Here is a 10428-nt window from a genome sequence, read left to right as displayed (position 1 = left end):
GAGTTGAGTGGCACAAAAGATGAGAGAGAATGAGCTAAAGGGGCAAGGAGAACCCCACCTTTCCTCCCACTATTCTTTTTATTTATTTATCTCTTTCTTTACAGTACTTAAACAGTACAGGTAGGTTGGATTTTATGTGTGTGTGGTAAGAGTCTCTATCAGTTTTCAGGGAGGGAAAGAAAGAGGGTGTGTGTATAAGAAGAGGATGAGGTTGATGACTTTGTTATCACAAAGGAAGAAGAAACAAGAAAGAAAAACGCTCTACTTCTGCTTCTCTATATCTATCTTATTATGTTTGCAAAAGTCTCCTGCAAAAGAATTCCCTTGCTGGGAAAAGATAAAGATGATTTTTGCTTACCTTTGTTTTCTTTTCTTTTGGAAACAGTGCTTTGCCAGATTTGTATGTGTGGTTATGAGATCTTCAATCGCTTTCCTTTCTCTGACTATAATGAAGACAGTGACACTTCCCATCCTTTTCTCTCTCCTTCTGCTACTTCTTTCACACACCTTCACTTCTCTTCTCTTCACTGATTTCTGCTTCTGACCCTTTAAATCTCTCTTCTTCTTTTCTGTTTTATGAGTTTTTCACTCTTTAATTTACCTTTTTAATTTGCTTGTACAACTCATTAGGTCTTCTAATTCTGTTTTCTTCATCCCTATTGCTTCCCATTTTTTTAGCAGTGCTTCTCATATCTTCCTTAAGTTAAAGCTTCAGATTGTAGAGCTTTATGAGAATGGTAAGGTGTAAGTGTAAGATGCAGTATAGTTGGTTTATTTGTTTGTATCTGCATGTTATCTGCATTATACCACACAAGTTGACCTTTTAATTTTTGTGCTTATGAATATAACATTGCATTCGTGTTCAAATAGAGAAAAGAAGCTCTGGTTTTTGCTTAATTGGTCACATTCATAATATGTATAAGCTGATGCTTCACCTGTGCATGGATAAGTTAGAAACAAGGGTACCCACTATTCTATCATTTTGAAAGAAATTGATCCTAAAAATTTCTGAAAATGTTTTATGTCCAGATTTTGTTCTTTGTTTCTTTAAGGCTTAGGGTTAGGGTTCTTTGGTACAATATATTTTTTCAATATTTTGGAAGTCATTTAATGGAAGTTGTAAAATTGATGCTGATTCAAAAGAAATACAGCACTTTCTCTGTCATCTGATAGTGCTGTAAATTTGTAATTCCTAATTTATAAACATATATTCAAATGAGAAGGATCAGGATTCTATGCAGAATATTTCGTTTTCTTGTGAAGTGTTCTGACTTTACCTTCAACAAGTAAGGTTTACAATACACAAGCCAAAACTATTTATGAAATACATCTGAAGCATCTTATATTATTACATGTGAATGATGCTGTGGTTAAAGATTGCATGTAGTGTCTACTGACGAAAAAGCCTTATTTGATTAAATTGATTAGATTACTTGTTCAAATTGTCACCTAAGTTAGCTTTTAAAGATTTTATTAACACTGTTAATTCTGTTTCAAAGTCTAATTGTATTTTGTAAATATCATTTTATTGTTTCTTGTCAGTGACAAGTGTGATTAATTTCACTTATTTAGTAAAGATCTAACTCATCATCCATAGTGTTTAGAAGCCTAAATATATTCTGCAAATTTGTGGTTAAAAGTTATCTCATTTTGATTTTGCATTGATAGACCTTGTGTATACTACAACATTTTAATATTTTTGTTAAGTTTTATCTTGTACATATGCAATTGAAGTTGCTTTTAGATCAATAGTTATGATGCAACTATTATTAGAAATGGTTGAAGAGAGCTTCCTTCAGTCCACTCATGGATGGGTGAGGGGTTTGAATTAGCTGCTGACTCATTCATTCAAACACAATAGATCTGACATCATGATATGCTATTGTGAATGTCTGAATGATGCAGGAGGTAAATTTCTTCCTTTTCTTGTCTGTGCTTGGACTGAAGGGAGCTCCCTCTAACTGTTTATAATGTTATCTATTCTCTTCTTTCTCCTAACATTCTTAATTTAAGTATCTGTGAATATACATTTTCACTTGCCAGAATCTTGCTCTGAAAGTGTTTTTAACTCTCATTCTAAATCTTAATGGAATTTCTCATTGTAAAATAATCACTTTACTAATGTGTAAATTTATTTTGTTAGTAATTTCTTTTCTAGCAAATGTTTAGCAGCTCTATTACCTTATTTTGATTTTTTTTTTCTGACAATTGTTGCATGCATTTGACTAATCATTTTATGGAAGTTCATATCATATGTATATAATCCATATTACTTTTGGAAATGGTTAGTTCATATTGCAAGCTTAATCCACATATTTTTTTTGCAGGTATAGATCCATTTTAAGATCTAAAGATAGCAAAAAAAGTAAAGAATATTATAACTACACCTTATATACCTCAAATTAAGGGAATAGAAACCTCATCTGTTATATATTTGTGTAATACTTTTTTGATGCAAAAAGTTATTATTCTTTATGTATAAAATGGCAGTCACTATATTACAAAACAATTAAATGGTAAGAATTATTGTGCTATTTTTTTTATAATGTAGTTAAACTGTCTATAAAGTGATTTTTTATTTGAGAAATTGACATCCTTTGCTTCTAATCTATCTTGCATATGCAACATATATATGCATGCAATCTAATTAAACCAAACTCTTCACTTTTATATATCCACTCTAATTAAACAGAACTCAATTAAATTCAGTGATTTATGTTATAATTCGGTACCATGCACGCACACAAATGTAATTGTAAATTTTGATTGCAAACAAACCTTTTAGAACAGAAAGAGTAGGACTAAATTCTGTACCCTGTTTAGTTGAGAAAATAGAAAATGATAACAGCATAAGTTTTTTATGGAGCAACCATGTTTAGAATTTTGACATATTAACAACTTATAATCAGTTTATTTATTTTATAAATTATGTCAAAAGTAGTACACTATACACCATTAGATTATATTATAGATTTTACTTCATTTGTTTTTAACACTGGAAAACAGGTATTGGATGTATTACAGGTTAGTGCATTATCATTCAGTATTACATCCTTTGAGCATTCATTCATATTGGTCTTCGAAATACTTAAACATTGCATTGGTCACACGATAACACTAGTCTTTTTCATGCATTTTTCTCATAGGAGGAGGCTTTTGAATGCAAACAGTATTATCTTGCTGACAGGCTAATTGTGATGATTCTGCTTACAATGACTTCATTTTTATGTGTTATTATCAGGTAGTGCTCTTACCCAAAAACTGTCATAAAAGATGAAGGAAAAACAACCTTGTAAACACTGGACAGGAGATTATAATAATCTATCATAATTAGAACAAATTTTATAAGTTACTAATTTATATCTCTGATGATATTACTACATGAGAATGAGGCTGTTACATAGCTGTTTATAGACTGACAATCTATATTTGTGTCATACTCTTTTTTCATATTTTCTTCTTGGAGTAACGTTGTTGTAATAATAATTGCATAAGTGATCAATCTTCTGTACTCTGACCAGTTTTGCAGTGCCTGGAGTTAATTAAATATTAGCCGTGCAATCGGCGCCACAGACCCTGCCTTTTTGTGTATCATTACTGTTCACTAGGCTGGGTCTACCACTATGGCTAGAGATTGGAACTTGGAGCTAGAACGTTCTAGTTTTGTTTGACATTCCAGAGATTTATGTTTTTCAATTTTCTCTTCAAATATCGTGCACTGTTAATACAACTCTTACTTTCAATTTATTTTTCTTGAAAGTATATATAAAAAATAGGCAAGTGGGAATATTATTGTCTAATATTATTATACTGGTTTCATGTAATACATATGATAGAAGTTTTAATAATGTTTTATTTGTTAAGGACATGTTTTATTTTTGTTTTGTTTACTTCAAAGTTTCTGAAGATATGTGTTTTTGAGGATAATGTAACAGTACAGTATCATCTTAAGCCCCAACTCAGGATTTTCATATACTCAGGAGTTCATACTAAGAAATGATAAATTATGTATAGACTTGGTATTCCTATATATTTCCAAAAAGACAAGGTATTATTATATAGGTGTGCATGTGTATAACTGGACTAAAACAAAACTAGTTACTTGAGGAAATCGAGAAATGCAAGTACAATTGAACTGAATCTCTTACTTTTTTATGTATTGATTTAATACCAGATATTTTGATAAATGAGCATGTGATGTGTTAAAGGCATGAAGTGCCCCTTAAATCTGAAGTGGATTTTCTTCCAATCCTCTTTTGTCCATATGTTAGAATCCCTATATATATTTATTATAATCATGCTCAGTGTTGATGTAAATGCAGGACCACTAGTCCTTCATGTTTGTTCAGGGACGTATGAGTCATTTTTTTAAACATTTTATAATCAGTTGCATGTCACGTGTTGAAAAACCATTTGATAATTTGATTTCTGGGAAGCTTATATTGGTTAAAATTTTTGAGTTCTTTGAATAATAGTAATGCAAAAGTGGCACTTGTTTCTGTTGTGGTAGGGTTTTGTAAATACTTTAATTATGCATTTCCTCACAGAAACCCTCCATCAACTGTGGTCCAAAGTAAGTGAGCAGGAATGATGTTTATTGTATAATTCTGCGTAGTCAGCGATGTTGAATCTTCACATGATGAGTGCATGGCTGGCATCATATGCATGCTGGAATTCGAGAGATGATGGTGAAACAATTTCTGGTACATATGCAAGTGGGGTGCATGGTCTCAGAAAGCTTTTTCAATCACTAAGATTTATCTGAGAAAGCTGAGCTTGAAAAGCCAATCAACAAGGTTGGTGGAGAGGGTTTTGCATTCCATAGGACAAACAATAAGGGAACAAGGACAAAGAAAAGCAATAAATATAATAGACTATAACATAAATAAAAAGCCTATTGGGGAGTACATTGCATGTGCCATGAACAGTAGAGTTTTTTACTGTCATTTTTCTCATGTCATTCTCAGGATTCAAGGGTTTAGGCCAGTAGAGGGGTTGATGACTGTTAGATTTGAATCATAATTCTCTCTTCTTCTGAAGTGATTAATATTCTTGTGTATGTTTAAGCCTTGATGGGCACCATTAAGCAAAAAGAATTGTGGAGTCACATGATGTTTTTTCCACTGACCTTTGATCCGTCTTCACTCACAAACATCTCTAATATTTTGAAGATTTTGTCTGAGGCCATGAATCTAACATGGGCCTGAGTCCTCGTTTTTCACGAAGAGACTTGAGGATGGTGACACCACTCTCAGTCCAAGTGCCAGTACATTAAATACTAAAGTGTGGGGTTTCAGCTGTGGTGGTGTGGTCCTGTTGAGTGTGATGGCAGCTGGGCAATCAATGGTGTATAAATATGGTAAAAGGGCAAGGGGAGTTATTCACTTGGATTATACTCTTTTTTTGGTTTTAGTTTTATAATATATTAAACCTTCAACTAGTGTTCTTGAGCTGTCCTTGTCACTGCTACTGTAGACTCTCTAAAAGCTTATGTTTATTCCAAAGGTTAAGGTTAAGTCTCTTATTATCATCAGAATCAACTTGGGAGAATCTAGACAACAAAAATAATTATGCTGGTGATGGGATCATGAATGGGACATGGCTTCTCATTTTATTTTGCTAAGGTGGAAGTCACTAGAATTATACTTTCTCTCTTACTCCTTCCTCCTAACAAATCCACTCATTTATGGGAACTTGAATAATCAATGTTTAAATATTAGTAGGGGATAACTTCAATCTTTCACTACTCATAAAATAGGAATCATCACTTTTGCTACTTTGAACATATATTTTAAACCCTGCATTGTTTGTTTTCATGCTGTTAGGCAGCAATGGACATTTTATCTTCCTCTTTTCAGGTCTAAAATACATTTAAACATTACTAGTTAATCACGTGTCTTTATTATATAGTTAAGGAATGTTTAGATTTATTTGAGTAAGATTTATTTGTAAGCATTCGGATACTAGAAAATCATTAGAAATAACTAATTTTAAAGATAAAAATAATTTATTATTATATTAATTAAATTAAATATTATTTTAAAAACTAACTTTTATTATTATCCAATAATTTTTAAATTGATATTTAATTAATTATTTAGATTTTTAAAGTTGTTATCTAAAATCTTGATAACTAATTAGATATTAATATTTTTTAGTTTCTAAAAATATTTAATTTAATTAATATAATAATTAATTATTTTTTTAAAATTTAATTTTTATTTAATGATTTTTTTTAAATAAATATTTTTTAATAAATTATAACCAGTTTATATATAAGAAGTTGTTGTACCAATTTTTCAAAAACTTAATTGAATTATATGCAAGTTAATTTAAGTTATTAGCAAATTTATTATATTTTTTTTTAAGTTCATAAAATCATAGTCTACATGTATGTACGAACTAATTAATGAAATTGAACAATTGAAAAAAAATATTATTGTCTTTTTTTTCTAACTTTAAATTCTGATTCAACATGAATAGAAAATAGAAAATGGTGAATAAATTCACATTTTATTTAATCCAATCACGTCTAACTCTCTCCTAATAATATAACCATGATTGGATTTGTATAATGAAACATTAACTTTAAATTGTGTGAAAATATGATGGTGGTAAGGCAGAATATATTCATTGTTTATCCAAATATGAAGAGTTCAACTTATAACTAAATTAAGTTTACCAAGTATAAGCAAGTAAATAATTTGGAAACTATAGAGTAAGTTTTGGTAAGATTCGTAAAACTCAGTTTCTCATTCTTCAATAAATCAGCAAGATATGAAGATGAACGTTCCACCAAACTCAGTGGAAGCACCAAGTCAATCTGTTCAGTATGATTAGCCTGATTATCGCTGTGTCTCATTCAATACTTGTACATGGTTAAAAACTTGTGTCTTAGTTCTTGTTTGCACCAAACATTTATTCCGAATTCCCTTCACAATGGGTCTAGTTTTATTGAAATAAAACAAGAGTAGACCATGCTGAGGAGTTTCCAGATTCAGAAAGCAAGACTGAACCTTGAGTTTGAACGGTTTATGGGCATCTTACCTTTGCATACTCTCTTAGTGTCTACTCTCTTAATCCCAAATCGACACATTTAATTGTATATAAATGAATGTAAATTTTATCTCATAAGTCGATTTTATGGGGTTCAGTTAAACTTAAAATTTACTTTTTAATATTGTATCAGAGTCATTTCGAGCATATTCCAATAAATGTGACCTTATCATCAGACCATCTGCTATCAGACCGTTATCAGATCATCCATAATAGTTTATCCCACGCACAAGTTATCACTTCAGTGGGTACAAACCTCATCTCATAAACCAGTTTTATAAAGTTGAGTTATGCTTAAATTTCAGTTCTTAATATTTAGCCTTAATATCTCCCAATTTTGTCTTCTCATGGACTCAGTGTGTACATCATTAGTAATGGTTGGTGATGCAGTTCTTCCATAAAAAATTTCCCAAAACTTGAGATGTTGCTGCTTCCTGAGTTTTGCTATTTCAGCACTAGTTTTTTCATTCAAAATTTCCCAAAGCTTGAGATGTTGCTGTTTCCTGGCTTCTGCAATTGCAGCTTCTGCTTCTGCCAAGCACTGAAGATCCTCTTTGCTATTGTTTGACTGCAAAACCAGCATGCCATGTGAGGAATAGTGATGTTGGTGTTTATAGTTAATTTAAAAAAAAAAATCAGAAATTGGGAGTTATTAAAAGGGTAAAGACAATAAAATTAAACAAGCAGTACATGTATTTGACTCCTGTTTGCATTTTACAAATGATATATAAAATATAAGTTTGATTAAAGAGCAGTTAAAAATAATGATTGAAATTTGAATCACTTCATATATATAATTCTACAACTTATGCAATGGTTTAGAGAAGGTAGCAGTGCATGTTACAGTGTAAAATAGACATCTAGAATGAGATTTGTAAGTTTGTATTGTATGTTGATTTTTAGCAGTCCCATAAAATGCACATATCTCAATAAGACATCTGAGACAGTTGTGAGAGTAGTGTTTATTTGGGGAACATTTATGTCCATACAGTGAGTTGTCTCTATTTTCCTCCTTAATTGTCCCATATCTTTGTTTTCACCTATGTGATGGAAAATAAAATTAGTTGCACTTAGTCATTCAAACTTTAACACTTATAAGATAATACTTTGACACATAAAATAATACTCCAATTTAACAACCGACTTTAATAATATAATATATATTAAGATTTTAAATTAAACTAATTTTTCTAAGAATAAAGTTTATTTCATATTATAAAAAACAACTATTTAATAATTATTTTTTGAAATAAAATATTATATTATAATAAAATAATAACTCTTTTAGATGCTAAGTGGATAAAATTGGTGTTAAATGAAATTGATATTAAGTATCATTATCTTTTTTTAATATATCTTACAAGAGTAAATAGAGGGTAAAGAAATTAAGGTTATTAAATAAATAGTGGGTTACTAAAATTAAAAATTGAATATTATGTTAAGCGTAATTTTAAAAGTGTAAATAAAAAATTAAAAAATGTTGGTTGTTGAAAGACTTTATTATCATAACAAAATTTGTAAAATTATAATAAGTTGTTAAAAATAGGGATGACAAAGCGGGGCGGGCTAACCTTTTCAACCCGTAAGAAAAAAAAAAATGTCATTGTTTTAATGTGTGCAGGGGAAAGATTATAATTATGAAAAAATGGATGAAAGTTCTTCTAAGGTGACATCCAATGTTATTGAAATGGAAGAATGTCAATAATGTTTATGTTTAATGTTTTTTAATTAATGTTTATGTTTAATGTTTTGGAAGTGGAAGAATAGTGATATTTGATATTTATCTTAATGTTTAATTTTTTGATGTTTGACTATGTTTGAAAAGGAAGAAAAAAAAATTGAATTTGATAATAACAAATATATAGGTTTAATTTGACAATTTTTTAAGAATAAAATGTAAAAAAAAAAATATTTAATTTAAAAAAAAAGAAACGCGGACTGGCCCGCAAACCTGCAGGCCAGCTCTTATGCGGAACGGGTCGAAAATTCTAACCCACAATAACTTTGCGGGACGGACCAACCCGCCTCATATTTTTGTGGACCAAATGCGGGACTGGCCAATGCGGGACGGACTGACCGCTTTGCCACCCCTACTTAAAAATTGATATGTGGTAAGACTCATCTAAAATAGACTCGGAGTTTCTTATAATATCATTGCATGATATGGATTCTAACGGTGCTAAAAGATATGTTTAAATTAGATTCCAGATTATTTTTTAAAATTCAGACCAATTAATTTTCATTTGTTTGGACTTTCAATGTTTTTTAGCAAACTAACTCGATCAAGTACACATTGGTTAAAAGCCCAGCACATATACAAATTTTATTTTTGAAAAAAAATTCATAATTTTGTAAAAAAAAGGAATGATCTCATCATTAAAAAACCATAAACAACATATTTTATTATATTCACTTACATTAAGTAAAGAATAGAAAAAATTACAAAATCAATACGTGATTTGACAATAATTTTTCACACATATATATATATATATATATTAATAATGAAAACTTGCATCATTCATTTGTTTGAGTTCATTAGATTAGTAAAGTACAAATAAAATACTTCCAACCAATTACCATTGAATTTGATTTGTTTGGTTTGAGTTGCTTTTGATTAGGCTAACAATACGAGTCAATTTAATTGGTTTAATTTAAATTATTTGTTAGATTGATTGCTTTAAACAAATAAATACTTGATATCACAGATAAAAAAATGTGTGATAAAGAATACTTGTAATACCATATACATGGTTAGCCATTATTGTGAGTTAAACATAATCTATTTATGTCAATTTGAATAATTACAATAAAATGTAATACAACATACCATGAATTTTGAAGGAACTATCAACTGTTTATATAACAGAAAGAGAAAGACACTAACCAATACAAACAGTTTAACAGTACTGCTACCTAACAATCTCTTTTCATCACAAACCTCTCTTATCTCCATAATAGGTTAAATATCATATGAAGATAGCTTAATTTTGGATGTGAGCTTTTTCATACTAGTATTTTATCTTCACTCAATGAGTGTACCAATTTGTAATATGTAAAACTCAAAGAAACAAACATCAGTATGTTCACAAAGAAATTCTTTGTATGTATTACTACATTACTGAAATTCTTACAAAGGAAGTATGGTTACCATAGAGAAGTAGCCTAGACAAAGAAGAAACAAGAAAGTACAGGAGACAGAAAAACAAAATAAATCCTTTTGTATTGTACCTCACTCATTTTAACTACTTGTTATGTACTATCATTAGTCCCACACAAAATACTTTAAATGAAAAATTCTTATTTTAACCCTTGCACTCTTAGCCAATAACAACTAGAGAAATAACAATATAGACAAAAATAGATGGACCA

At 29.9% G+C, this 10428-nt stretch overlaps 1 long non-coding RNA gene across 2 annotated transcripts; it reads left to right on the top strand.

Moving 5' to 3' along the window:
• The first annotated feature begins 526 nt into the window (after nucleotides 1-526).
• LOC137823400 (uncharacterized) lies at nucleotides 527-3863 on the top strand. Of its 2 annotated transcripts, XR_016514694.1 has the most exons (3): nucleotides 527-737; nucleotides 3147-3241; nucleotides 3522-3863. It is a non-coding gene; the product is annotated as an uncharacterized LOC137823400 (long non-coding RNA). The 2 variants fall into 2 exon arrangements; XR_011083121.1 differs by lacking the exon at nucleotides 527-737 and having other exon boundaries at nucleotides 2843-3241.
• Nucleotides 3864-10428: the final 6565 nt, after the last annotated feature.

The sequence above is a fragment of the Phaseolus vulgaris genome, chromosome 8 (assembly GCF_051622355.1).
Source record: "Phaseolus vulgaris cultivar YP4 chromosome 8, ASM5162235v1, whole genome shotgun sequence".
Classification (NCBI taxonomy): Eukaryota; Viridiplantae; Streptophyta; class Magnoliopsida; order Fabales; family Fabaceae; genus Phaseolus; species Phaseolus vulgaris.
This window is presented reverse-complemented; position numbering and strand designations above follow the sequence as displayed.